This window comes from Saccostrea cucullata, unplaced genomic scaffold (genome assembly GCF_032062105.1).
Source record: "Saccostrea cucullata isolate Sc308-1 unplaced genomic scaffold, CSIRO_AGI_Scuc_v1 ctg9663, whole genome shotgun sequence".
Classification (NCBI taxonomy): Eukaryota; Metazoa; Mollusca; class Bivalvia; order Ostreida; family Ostreidae; genus Saccostrea; species Saccostrea cuccullata.
The window spans coordinates 1-12,075 of NW_026925046.1; the positions used below are offsets into that span (position 1 = coordinate 1).

Genomic DNA, 12,075 nt, shown 5'->3' on the forward strand with positions numbered 1-12,075 from the left:
CGGGGCCATTTGATGGCCCACCATTCCAGATTTTATTTCATCACCACTTGGTCTTGTCCCAAAGTCAGATCCAGGAAAATTTAGAATTATCCACGATTTATCCTTTCCTGAGGGGTACTCTGTGAACTCATTTATTCCTAGGGAGAATTCAGAAGTTCGGTACAATAGATAGGATTATTTCATTGGTACAAATTTTTGGTGAGGGTGCCTTGATGGCAAAGTCTGACATTAAGGATGCTTTCCGCATTGTTCCCATACATCCCCTATATTATCATTTACTTGGGTTCACTTGGAATAAAAAATTCTATTATGATCGTTGTCTCCCAATGGGAGCAAGTAGTTCTTGCAAAATACTAGTATTTGAGGAACTTAGTCAGGCCTTGGTATGGATAATGTATAATAAATATCATGCTTCTGGAATATCTATATTCTTGATGATTTTCCTGATAGACTCGCTCACTACGTTAAACTTCGTACATGTATTTGCGCATTGTCAAATAATTGTGCGTGTTTTGAGACAGTCTGTATGAATTAGCATGTCATCTGGGACGCTAAGTAATTGAAATAATTTGATGAATGTCGCAGTTTCATTAACAAATTCCAACAGGAAAAGTTATTCCGGAAAGCTGTAAATACATGATATTTACAAACGGCAATGGACAAAACAGTTCTGAGAATACATAATGATAATATATAAGTATATAACCACAACTTCAAAAATTCGGAATTTTTATACGTAGACTGCATTTGGTTCTCACCTTGTTGATTATAGTTCTGTTCATTATTTCCGGTAGTAAAAAAAAACACATAAACATTCTTAAGTGTACACATTCGGGCCGCTCACCTTGGCTGACTGAATTACCCTACATCAAACATTGTAAACTTATTGATTTTGAAAAGCATTTGTTTTTTCGTATGTATATGAAAATAAGAGGTAAATAACTTAAACATTAACAGGACTTGGATGTGTATTATTAACAGTATTTCTAAAATTTATATACTAAGTATTATAATATATTCAATTCACTGAAACATTTGAAATGATGAACATCATATTCATTGTATTTTTTTAGCATATCATTCAGTTCTTAGAAAAACTGGACAAAAAAATTGATGATCTGGCTCAGGAAGTAAAATCCCTGAAGGAGGAGGTGCGAGGAAAGAAGAAAGATGCTAGTAGGAGTCCTGCCACCCAGAATTCAAATTTGCCTGTTCCACCGAGAATCAGAGTATGTTTGCTCCACACACAAGTACACCTATTTATATATTATAAAAGGACAATCTACCAAATATTCATTTCCTTTCAGAATTATAGCATTCAAGAAGATATATGATTATTTTATTTTTGCTCATTTATAAAGTTAGTTACACTACACTAATTATGTTTTTTTTAAACACTTGACACTTTTCTAGTATTATTTACTCACTGAATAGGTATTTTTGTTTTTTCTGAATAAACAGACAGCTGTCCATGATGCCTATAGGCATGTCGTAGAAGATGGGACTGGAGAATGGCAGACGAAGAATGAAGAAAGGAAAATGAAGTAAGCAACTGATTTATTGATAAAGATTTAAAAGAAGTTATTAAATGCATCCAGACTTCTACATGTGTTATATAATAAAGTAAAAATATTGATAGAAATATGGTATTTTTTATTAAATACCCCGGTACTCAAAAGCAAAATCAACACAGGTTTGCTATTTGAGTATTTGATTGATATAAACAATTTTCAAAATATATGGCTTAAATTGTTTTAAACTAAATATGCCAAATACATGTTATTTTATAAATTGAACTTTCCTTCTTGGATATTTTGTAACAGTTACACAAATTCAATGCAAACATAAACAAAATGGATTAAATGAAATTTTTTTTTCTAAATCTGTATATATATATATATATATATATATATATATATACTACATACATTAATGTCATTTTGAAGGATGTCATCAGAAGTAAACAAAAGAACAACAGAGTCTGTGAAGTCCTTTGTGAAAGGACTCTATCTCTACTCTAAGGAAAATTACATTGGAGAGGAAAGAATATATGTTTCTCTTTCCTTGAGTGATGCACATAGACATAACATTTGTCCGCAGTCTTCCCTTGGAAAAAGATTAAATGAAAAAGTAAAGAGTTAAAATTTATGAAAATGTCAGGTCTGAAATCACTAACGTCACCTTTGTAAAATAAAAATTGAGATCATTTATTGAGGCAGAATTTAGGAATAAGGAAATTGGACCATCAATATACGACAGAGCATTCTATCCCTTTGCAAAATACATTAAAAATCATATTCACAAAGCAGTTGCAGCTGGTAAACTTTCGGTATTAGACTAGGAAAATTGAAGAACAAAAGTCGATGAGTGGAAGAAGGAGGAAGACTGCCCTCGCCATTTCTACTTTCGTCGAGTCACGGAGGAACCTGCTGATGTTGCCAGGGATAACTTTTTATTCATACATCAGGAGGAGTGGCAGAGGAGACTAATGAACATGTATGGAAATACGGAATCCCTCCTAGATGCCATACATTGAACAACAAAATATAACCTTGTCATTTTTATGGTTGTAGTAAGGACAATTGTTGAGTACATCCCTGTTGCAGAGTTTGAGACAGAGGATGAGACTTCTGAAAGTATCCAAGAGGCCTTACATATCTTAAAAGTCTGGAATCCAGACTGGTGCCCCGATTACATAATGCTTGACTACATTGAGGCAGAAATTAACGCAGTCAAAGCTGAGTTTGCAACTTCCAAAGTTCTCTTGTGTAACAAGCCTGCATTGGAAAGATGGTCAAGAAGTGGGAAAAAAAATTATAACTTTGTTATATACCACTACATTTATATATAACTTTGAAAGAAAAGTGAAACTTCATAAAGATACAATTACATTGAACTTGATGAGACACTCTGTGATTAATTGAAATATGAGATAATCAACTAGAGGAGATTGCTTTAAAATATGTAATTATGAGTAAATAAAATTGATAAATTGAAAAATGGCTAAAACCAAATCATTTAAAATGATCTCAGCTTAGTCTTTTCTTGGACAATGACCAACACTTGGTCAAAATGTAATAAACATTGGCATTATATTTGCAATTAATTTTCAAAATCCTTTTAATTATTGGCAAAAAAAGAACATTGAAGACATAAACAAAATGCATTCTTGGTGATATTAATTACTAATAAGAAAAATCAAAGTACAGAAAGTACTGATAGACGGAGGCTTGGAATGAACATGATTGTTTGTCTCTTTGGCAATTTTTTATTCATATTCTGACCCCAACATTTGCCTAAGGGTAGTTGGCCATATCTTTTGAATAGTAGATACCAGGACATTTATACTTCATATATGTATTCTTGGTGGAAAGACCTTTCATTGGATATTAACAACCTTGACCTTTTGACCTTGACCTTCGAGATTCCATACTTATGTAAAAACTTTAACCTTGGCCATAACTTTTGAATAGTAAGGGATCTATAGTGCTTTCATACTTCACATATGTAATCCTTGTAAGAAGACCCTACATTGGATACCAAGAACTTTGACCCTTTGACCTTGGAGTTTGACCTACTTTTATAAAGCAAATCTTGAGCATAACTTTTAAAGCTTTAGGGTTAGTGCTTTCATACTTTATATATTTAATCCTTATGACAAGACCTTTCATTTTATAGCAAGACATTTGACCTTGGAGTTTGGCCTACTTTAAAAAAAATATCCTTTGTCATAACTTTTGAACGGTTAGGGCTTCATACTTCACATATGTATCCTTTGTGGAAAGACTTTTCATTGCATACCAACAATCATGAACTTTTGACCTTTACCTTGGAGATTCCCGTACCTATAGAGTAACTTTAGCCTTAACCTAATTTCATATTTCACAATTGTATTTCTAGTAAGAATACCCTACTTTTGGTATCAGTATATTAAATTTGCATTTAAAAAAATTAAGTTTAATCTTCGCTGTATTACCACAGGGGGGGGGGGGCAACAGTGTTTCACAAACATATCTTCATTTATGTTATCGTAGTCTGATGTTTAATTATGTAATTAACCAAATTCCTATTTTTCATCAAAAGGACAAAGCACTCTAATTGCAACAAACTATATTAATTTGAATTCTTTAGTGACATTGTTGTGAGGTGTGTTGTATTTGTATTATTTCATCATGTATATTATTAGTAACATTAAGTTTCTTGAACATTCCAGAGTGGTCAACATGTTCGGTCATTTTTCTAGAACATTCTTGAACTTTGTGCATGTCCAGAACTTTCCAGTAATATCATGTATTTACAATTTCTAGAATATTCTAGATTTATATTACTGTATAAATACCCTGTCAATTCGATGCAGAGATAGAATTGTCGTATAAGCATCATTGAGGTATTACTGGGATATAATTTCACTGGGACATTGTGTGCAGCAACGGACACTCTGATGTATGTATTTTTAGATTCTTGCTAAGTTTGTACTTTATGTTTCATATACTTATTATATATTACTGTAAATAAATTATTGTTAAGTTTAAATTTTGCTATTGATCTTTGCTGGCATTTCGGGTAATTCTGACCCATAACAGAATTGGGGGCTCGTCCGGGATAAAGAATTTCTTGCACTTTTGCAGTTTATTGTCAGAATTTTGTTTATTGAACCGTTAAATTTGACTATAAGCCAGCAAAAATCAACATGGTATTTTCGGTCACAAACTTTCTTAGTTCGCCAAGTGTTCAGGTTTTTGATACGTTAAAAAAGGATGACTTGATCGCATTAGGTTTGCATTTTGGGTTAGATGTTAAATCCTCTCAGAAAAAGCAAGACATTAGAATTAAGGTTGCAAACAAACTAGTAGATGAAAACATCTTTGAAAAATACGATCTTCCAGAATATACAGTTAGATCAGAGTTAGGCTCTTATAAAATGGCAGACTATCAGTTTCAATTAGAGTTAGAGAAAATGCGATTAGAAAGAGAAAAATTAGAAAGAGAAGAGCGAGAAAGAGACAGAGAAAGAGAAAGAGAAGAACGAGAGCGTGAACGGAAATTTGAATTAGACAAATTAGAAAGACAAGAGCACTTTGAGTTAGAGAAATTAAGATTACAGCATAAACCAGAACCCTCATTTGTCAAGAATGAATTTGATGCAGCAAAAAATATTAGGTTAGTTCCGAAATTTCAAGAAAAATCTGTAGACAAGTATTTTCCCCAATTCGAAAAAGTCGCAGAAAATCTTAAATGGCCACAACACGTTTGGTCAACAATGTTACAAAGTGTACTGGTTGGCAAAGCAGCTGAGGTATACTCTGCACTAGGGGTAGCTGAAAGTTCAGACTATGAGAAGGTCAAAGCAGCAATATTAAAAGCATATGAATTAGTACCTGAAGCATATAGACAAAAGTTCAGAAAGTATAGAAAGTTTGATAATCAAACATTTGTTGAATTTTCACGAGAGAAAGAAGATTTATTCGATCACTGGTTTAGATCTAAGAAACTTGATAAAACTTTTGCTAATTTGCGCCAAGTCATCCTGGTAGAAGAGTTTAAGGAATGTGTTACTCAAGATTTGAAAACACATCTAGAAGATAAGAATGTTAAAACTCTTGAAGAGGCAGCAGTCATATCTGATACTTATGCTCTGTCTCATAAAAAGAATTTTGTATCAAGATCTCAGACTAGCAGTAATTCTACAAATTCAGACACATATAAAAAGAGTGGTTCAGGGTCTCAGTCTTTCACAAGTTCCCAGTCTCCATCCCAAGGTGGTTCTAAGTCCGGTCCAGGACGTTTTGAAGGATCTTCTGGAATAGGGTCGCTTCCTACTTGTAGTTATTGTAAGAAAAAAGGTCATCTGATCAGTGAATGCTTTAAACTTAAGAGAAAAAATGACTTTGATAAAACTCAACCACATGCTTGTGCGGCAGTTAGAGGAGATAGAGAAGCCTTAGTTTCGATTTGTTCTGACACTCCTGATGTCCAGGGTTCACAGTCCAGTTCTATTGATTCTATGGAGGATTATAAGCCCTTTATGTCTCAGGGATTTGTTTCACTCGGTGACTCTAGCGAAATAAAACCTGTCCAGATTTTGAGAGATACTGGTGCTGCACAGACGTTATTGTTAGAGGGCGTGCTTCCTTTGTCTGAGCAGACTTCTACTGGTGGGTCAGTTTTATTACAGGGTGTGGAGCTAGGCGTCATTGATGTTCCCCTGCATAGAATTAGTTTGAAGTCAGATTTAGTTACTGGACCTGTTATCGTAGGTGTTCGACCTACTCTTCCTGTTCCAGGCATTTCTTTGTTGCTAGGCAACGATTTAGCTGGTGGAAAAGTTGTACCAGATCCTATAGTTTGTGAGAAAATCACTCCAGATGTCATGTGCGATGATGAAGATGATGACATTTATCCAGCCTGTGCTGTTACTAGAGCGATGGCCAGAAGACGAGAAATGGAGGCAGACCATACTCAAGCCTTTGACGAGACGAATTCCTCTGTTGATATTGATTTGAATGACACTTTCTTATCTGACCTTGATGGCACTCAAACAAGCATGGAACCACACAATATCAAGAAGCAAGAGAAGAAAGAACTGTTACCAAAATTTGGTGGTGAGGATGATGAGTTGCATCCAATAGTTAGCCAAGGCAAGGACATCCTCAGCCGAGAACGTTTACTCTCTGAACAACATAAAGACCCAGATATCATTCAACTTAGTAAGAGGGCACTTCCACCAGAAGAGGCTACTAAAGTTGGAGAATGCTTCTATATGAAAGATGGCATCCTTATGCGAAAATGGCGACCACCTGACGCTTCCCCAGATGAAGTGTGGCGTGTTGTTCACCAGATAGTGGTCCCAGCTGCTTATCGTCGAGATGTCATGAGTTTAGCTCACGATACACCTATGGCTGGTCATTTAGGTATCAATAAGACTTATAATAGGATTTTGAGTCATTTTTATTGGCCTAAGCTAAGGAAGGATGTTTCTGAGTTTTGTAAGTCGTGTCATGTCTGTCAGATGGTAGGTAAACCGAATCAGAAGATACCATCCTCCCCTCTCCAACCAATTCCAGCTTTTGAAGAACCGTTTAGTCGAGTGTTGGTGGATTGTGTAGGACCTTTGCCTAGGACCAGATCTGGAAACCAGTATTTACTTACCATTATGTGTACATCCACTCGGTTTCCTGAAGCCATACCTCTTAGGAATATAAAGGCAAAGAGCATAGTTAAGGCCCTAACCAAGTTTTTCAGTTTTGTAGGAGCACCCAAGGCAATTCAGTCGGATCAAGGCTCAAATTTTATGTCGGGGTTGTTCCAGCAAGTCATGCATGAGTTGGGTATTAGGCAGTATAGATCAACTGCTTATCATCCTGAGTCCCAGGGAGCGCTAGAACGTTTTCATCAAACCCTAAAAACAATGCTGAAGACCTATTGTTACCAGTATGAGAAAGACTGGGACGAAGGGGTTCATCTTGTGCTATTTGCTGCACGAGAAGCAGTCCAGGAGTCTCTTGGGTTCAGTCCTTTTGAATTGGTGTTCGGTCATACAGTTAGAGGTCCTTTGAAATTGTTGAAGGAAAAGTGGCTGACTGAGACTAGTGATCTTAATCTTTTAGATTATGTGTCTGATTTCAAAGAAAAACTTTACAATGCTTGTAAATTAGCACAAGAAAATTTGAAGAGTTCTCAGATGAAAATGAAAATGTGGTATGACAAAGATGCCAGAAATAGGGTGTTTAAGCCAGGTGATAAGGTTCTTGTATTTTTACCTATTCCTGGTCATCCTTTACAGGCCAGATTTTATGGCCCTTATGAAATTGAAAGCAAGATCAGTGATGTAAACTATGTAGTTAAGACACCAGGTCGACGTAAAGAGAAACGGGTTTGTCACATTAACATGTTAAAAGAGTATTTTGAAAGGTGTGACCGAAATTCTGTAAAACCAGTTTCCACTTTAGCCAATGCTAAGACTGTTCAAAATTGTATTGAAAGTGATACGAGTGTAGAAATGAATGAGAAAGATTGTAATCAGAGTGTCCGCTTGAAAAACTCAGAAATTTTGGCTGATTTTGATGCCAAACTTGGACATTTGAACATTCACCAAAAAGAACAAGTTAAAAACTTGATGAATGAGTACCATCAAATCTTCTCGGATGTTCCAAAGAAAACTAATGCAGCTTGTCATGATGTTATAGTTGGCGACGCTCTGCCTATCAAACAACATCCGTACCGTCTCAATCCAATAAAATTGCAGTACCTAAGAAGGGAAGTGCAGTATATGTTGGACAATGACATTGTTGAACCTAGTAAAAGTAATTGGAGCTCACCGTGTATTCTTGTACCAAAATAGGACGGTTCCTACCGATTATGTACAGACTTTAGAAAGGTGAATTCTGTTACCAAAACTGATTCATATCCAATACCTAGAATTGATGACTGTATTGACAGCATTGGAAACGCCAAATTTGTCAGTAAATTTGACCTGTTGAAAGGCTACTGGCAAGTGCCGTTAACAGAAAGAGCAAAAGAAATATCTGCTTTTGCTACACCAGATGGACTTTATCAGTATAAAGTAATGCCTTTTGGCATGAAAAACGCACCGGCTACATTCCAAAGGATGATTCACTCCCTTCTTCAAGACCTTGAGGGATGCGAGGCCTACATTGATGATGTCGTCATATACAGCGACACATGGGACGAACATCTCCGAATCATGCGTGCTTTATTTGACATTTTAGCTAAAGCAAACTTAACTGTGAACCTTGAGAAGAGCGAATTTTGTCATGCCTATGTAGAGTATTTAGGTCATAAAGTAGGTCAAGGTTATGTTACACCCATTATGGCTAAAGTGGAAGCTATTGCAAAGTTCCCGATTCCTACAAACAAGAAAGAGTTAATGAGGTTTTTGGGCATGGCTGGGTTTTACAGAAAATTTTGTCCAAATTTTTCCTCAGTAGTTAGTCCACTTACAAATCTTTTGCAGAAGAGGGTTAAGTTTGAATGGACAAAGGACTGTGAAAAATCCTTTCATAAAATCAAATCTGTCCTTATGAGCAACCCAGTTCTGTCAACTCCAGATTTTTCTAAGCAATTTAAGCTTACTGTTGACGCTAGTGATGTTGGAATCGGGGCAGCTTTGTTTCAAGAACATAGTGATAAGGTAGATAGAGTTGTTTCTTATTTTTCAAAGAAACTTACAAAATGTCAACAAAAGTATTCCACCATTGAAAAGGAATGCCTTGCTTTGTTGTTAGCCTTACAGCATTTTGATGTTTATCTGAATGTTACATTGCATCCAATTCTTGTGTATACTGATCACAACCCCCTGACATTTTTGCTCAAATTGTCAAACAAAAATCAAAGACTGACTAGATGGAGTTTGTTGTTACAAGAATACAACATAACAATTAAGCATATCAAAGGCAAAGACAATGTTATTGCAGATGCCTTGTCCAGAGTATCGTGAACATATATGATTTTGTATTAATGTACATATATTTCATTTTAACAATATAAGTTTTCATTGACATTCAAACTTTTTAAGGGGGGAGGTGTTGTGAGGTGTGTTGTATTTGTATTATTTCATCATGTATATTATTAGTAACATTAAGTTTCTTGAACATTCCAGAGTGGTCAACATGTTCGGTCATTTTTCTAGAACATTCTTGAACTTTGTGCATGTCCAGAACTTTCCAGTAATATCATGTATTTACAATTTCTAGAATATTCTAGATTTATTATCGGCCGCAGCAGCGGCCGATCTATTTGTGATTGTGTTAGAAAGTGCACATGGGGAAATGAGACGTTATTTTTCTTTAGGTCTGGAAAATATTTCTCAAATGATAACAAGTAAAACTCATGAGTAAAATATTTTTTAAAAATTGCTTTAAACGTAGTGTTAATTGTTGCTACTATATTTCAATTTCATTATCATTTCTCATCAGATTATTGATAATTTATGGTTATGTAAAAAGAGTAAACAATAGATACTCCCCAGCCTGGGAGTGTATAAGATATGAAAGGAAATCGTCATGATTTTCCGGATAATAATGACGTGTAAATGTGCATGGTGAATAAAAATTGAAAAATTTTTCAACCAATAAAAATTGTTTTGAACATGCTCTACAGCTGCAAATAACACAAAGAAATTTTTCTACGTTTTGCACTACGCCTTGCAGCATAGCCATGGGCATTATCACGTGACCAAGATCCAGGGTATCAGCACGTGGCTCATCTTGAGAGACCTACATCTTCATTTTGATGACAATAAATTCTTATCATTTATCGCTGACCTTTTTTTTTTTTACATCGATGAATCTATTTATAAGCAAATACGGTAAAATGTCTATTTGTTTTAATTTTTTTGCTTTGAAGACAGCCTAAAATAAAAATGATTCAACTATTTCACCTTTGAATATATTGACGTGCTTTCCTTGCATGGACACTTTGAAAATTGTGAAAGAATTTTTTTTAATGCTAAAACGATTTGATGCTTTGCATCAATTTTACTTGTATTACTGTATAAATACCCTGTCAATTCGATGCAGAGATAGAATTGTCGTATAAGCATCATTGAGGTATTACTGGGATATAATTTCACTGGGACATTGTGTGCAGCAACGGACACTCTGATGTATGTTTTTTTAGATTCTTGCTAAGTTTGTACTTTATGTTTCATATACTTATTATATATTACTGTAAATAAATTATTGTTAAGTTTAAATTTTGTTATTGATCTTTGCTGGCATTTCGGGTAATTCTGACCCATAACAACATATGACAAGAGCTTCCTGAAATGTGAGAAAGCCAACAAGTACTTTAGTATCTCTAACTCTTCAGGACTAAAAGGAGCTGAGATACAAGCATTCAGATATATCAATGCATAAATTTACATGCACATTCAACTTTTAATTAACAATTCTGTTGTGTTGGGTATGAACATGAAGAGGATGCAAATATTTTCAACATTATGAAAAATATTAAGCAGAACAAACGCCTGTATTGGTGCAGATCATGAAATGTACTAAGCTCTACAGGTATCTGTTGTCGAGTACGCATTAATCCTGACTTCCAAATTCTTACTTGACTGATGATACCTTTAGAAAACATTTGCATCTAGGTGAAAGTTGACTCCGCAAAATGTGCCATCCCATTGTTTAAGTTTTATACAGTGATTACACTGCCTTTACTAGATATCGCGGATTCAACGATACCCTTATATCCAGTATTATACGCGATTTTACGGATAATACCCAATTTCGTTGAAAATCCTTCCCGTTTCAGAGGCGGAGCCAGCCATTTTTGAAAAGGGGGGTTCCAGGGTTTTACCGTCCCTATACTCCTCCCCCTCCACACACACAATCTCAAGCGAAGATTCACACACACGTATGGAAGATCCTAGGTTTCGGTAAATAATATCAGTTTACGTCCATTTATTTCTTTGAAATGGTACCTCTAGTCTAAATTAAAAAAAGGATTTAAAAACTACTGAAGCCTTAAATTTGAATGGATTTGCAGCATTTCGAAAGAGTACAACGGATTTTCTTTTGGAATTTGAAAAAAAATTTGGGGTGGGGTGCGGGTTGGGTTTAAAACAAAGAGTTGCATGTTAGTTCCTTCAAAAGATATGATTAAAAACAGTACATATATATATATAGCCAACACAGCCAAAGACTGCGGAAAATTTATATCAAATTAAACCTCGCATGATACATAATATATCATAAATTACATATATATATAAAAATAAGTAGAATATTTTTTACGATTCTTTTCATAAAAAAGGAATATAAGAGTGGAGAAAACTAAATGTGTGAGAATCTATCTATTCAATATATAAGTTAGACGTACAAATACATGTTTTTTTAATTTATTCTCGGAAAATGTTTCATTCTCTCTCTCTCTCTCTCTCTAATTCACAAAAAATAAAGGGGGCTTCCAACCCCCGGACCCCCCCCCCCTCCTTGGATCCGCCAATGAACCGTTTACAAGCATTCACCTATCCTTGACACTTTTTCAATATCTCTCCAAGGTTTGGTAAATCTAATAAATTCAACTCCTTGCATATATTTTTTGTGGGCATAC

General features: G+C 35.0%; 1 long non-coding RNA gene across 1 annotated transcript; it reads left to right on the top strand.

The window, feature by feature from the left end:
• Window positions 1-751: 751 nt before the first annotated feature.
• Window positions 752-2,011, top strand: LOC134267887 (uncharacterized). The gene is made up of 4 exons (XR_009992248.1): window positions 752-934; window positions 1,074-1,229; window positions 1,462-1,544; window positions 1,947-2,011. It is a non-coding gene; the product is annotated as an uncharacterized LOC134267887 (long non-coding RNA).
• The last annotated feature ends 10,064 nt before the right edge of the window (window positions 2,012-12,075 follow it).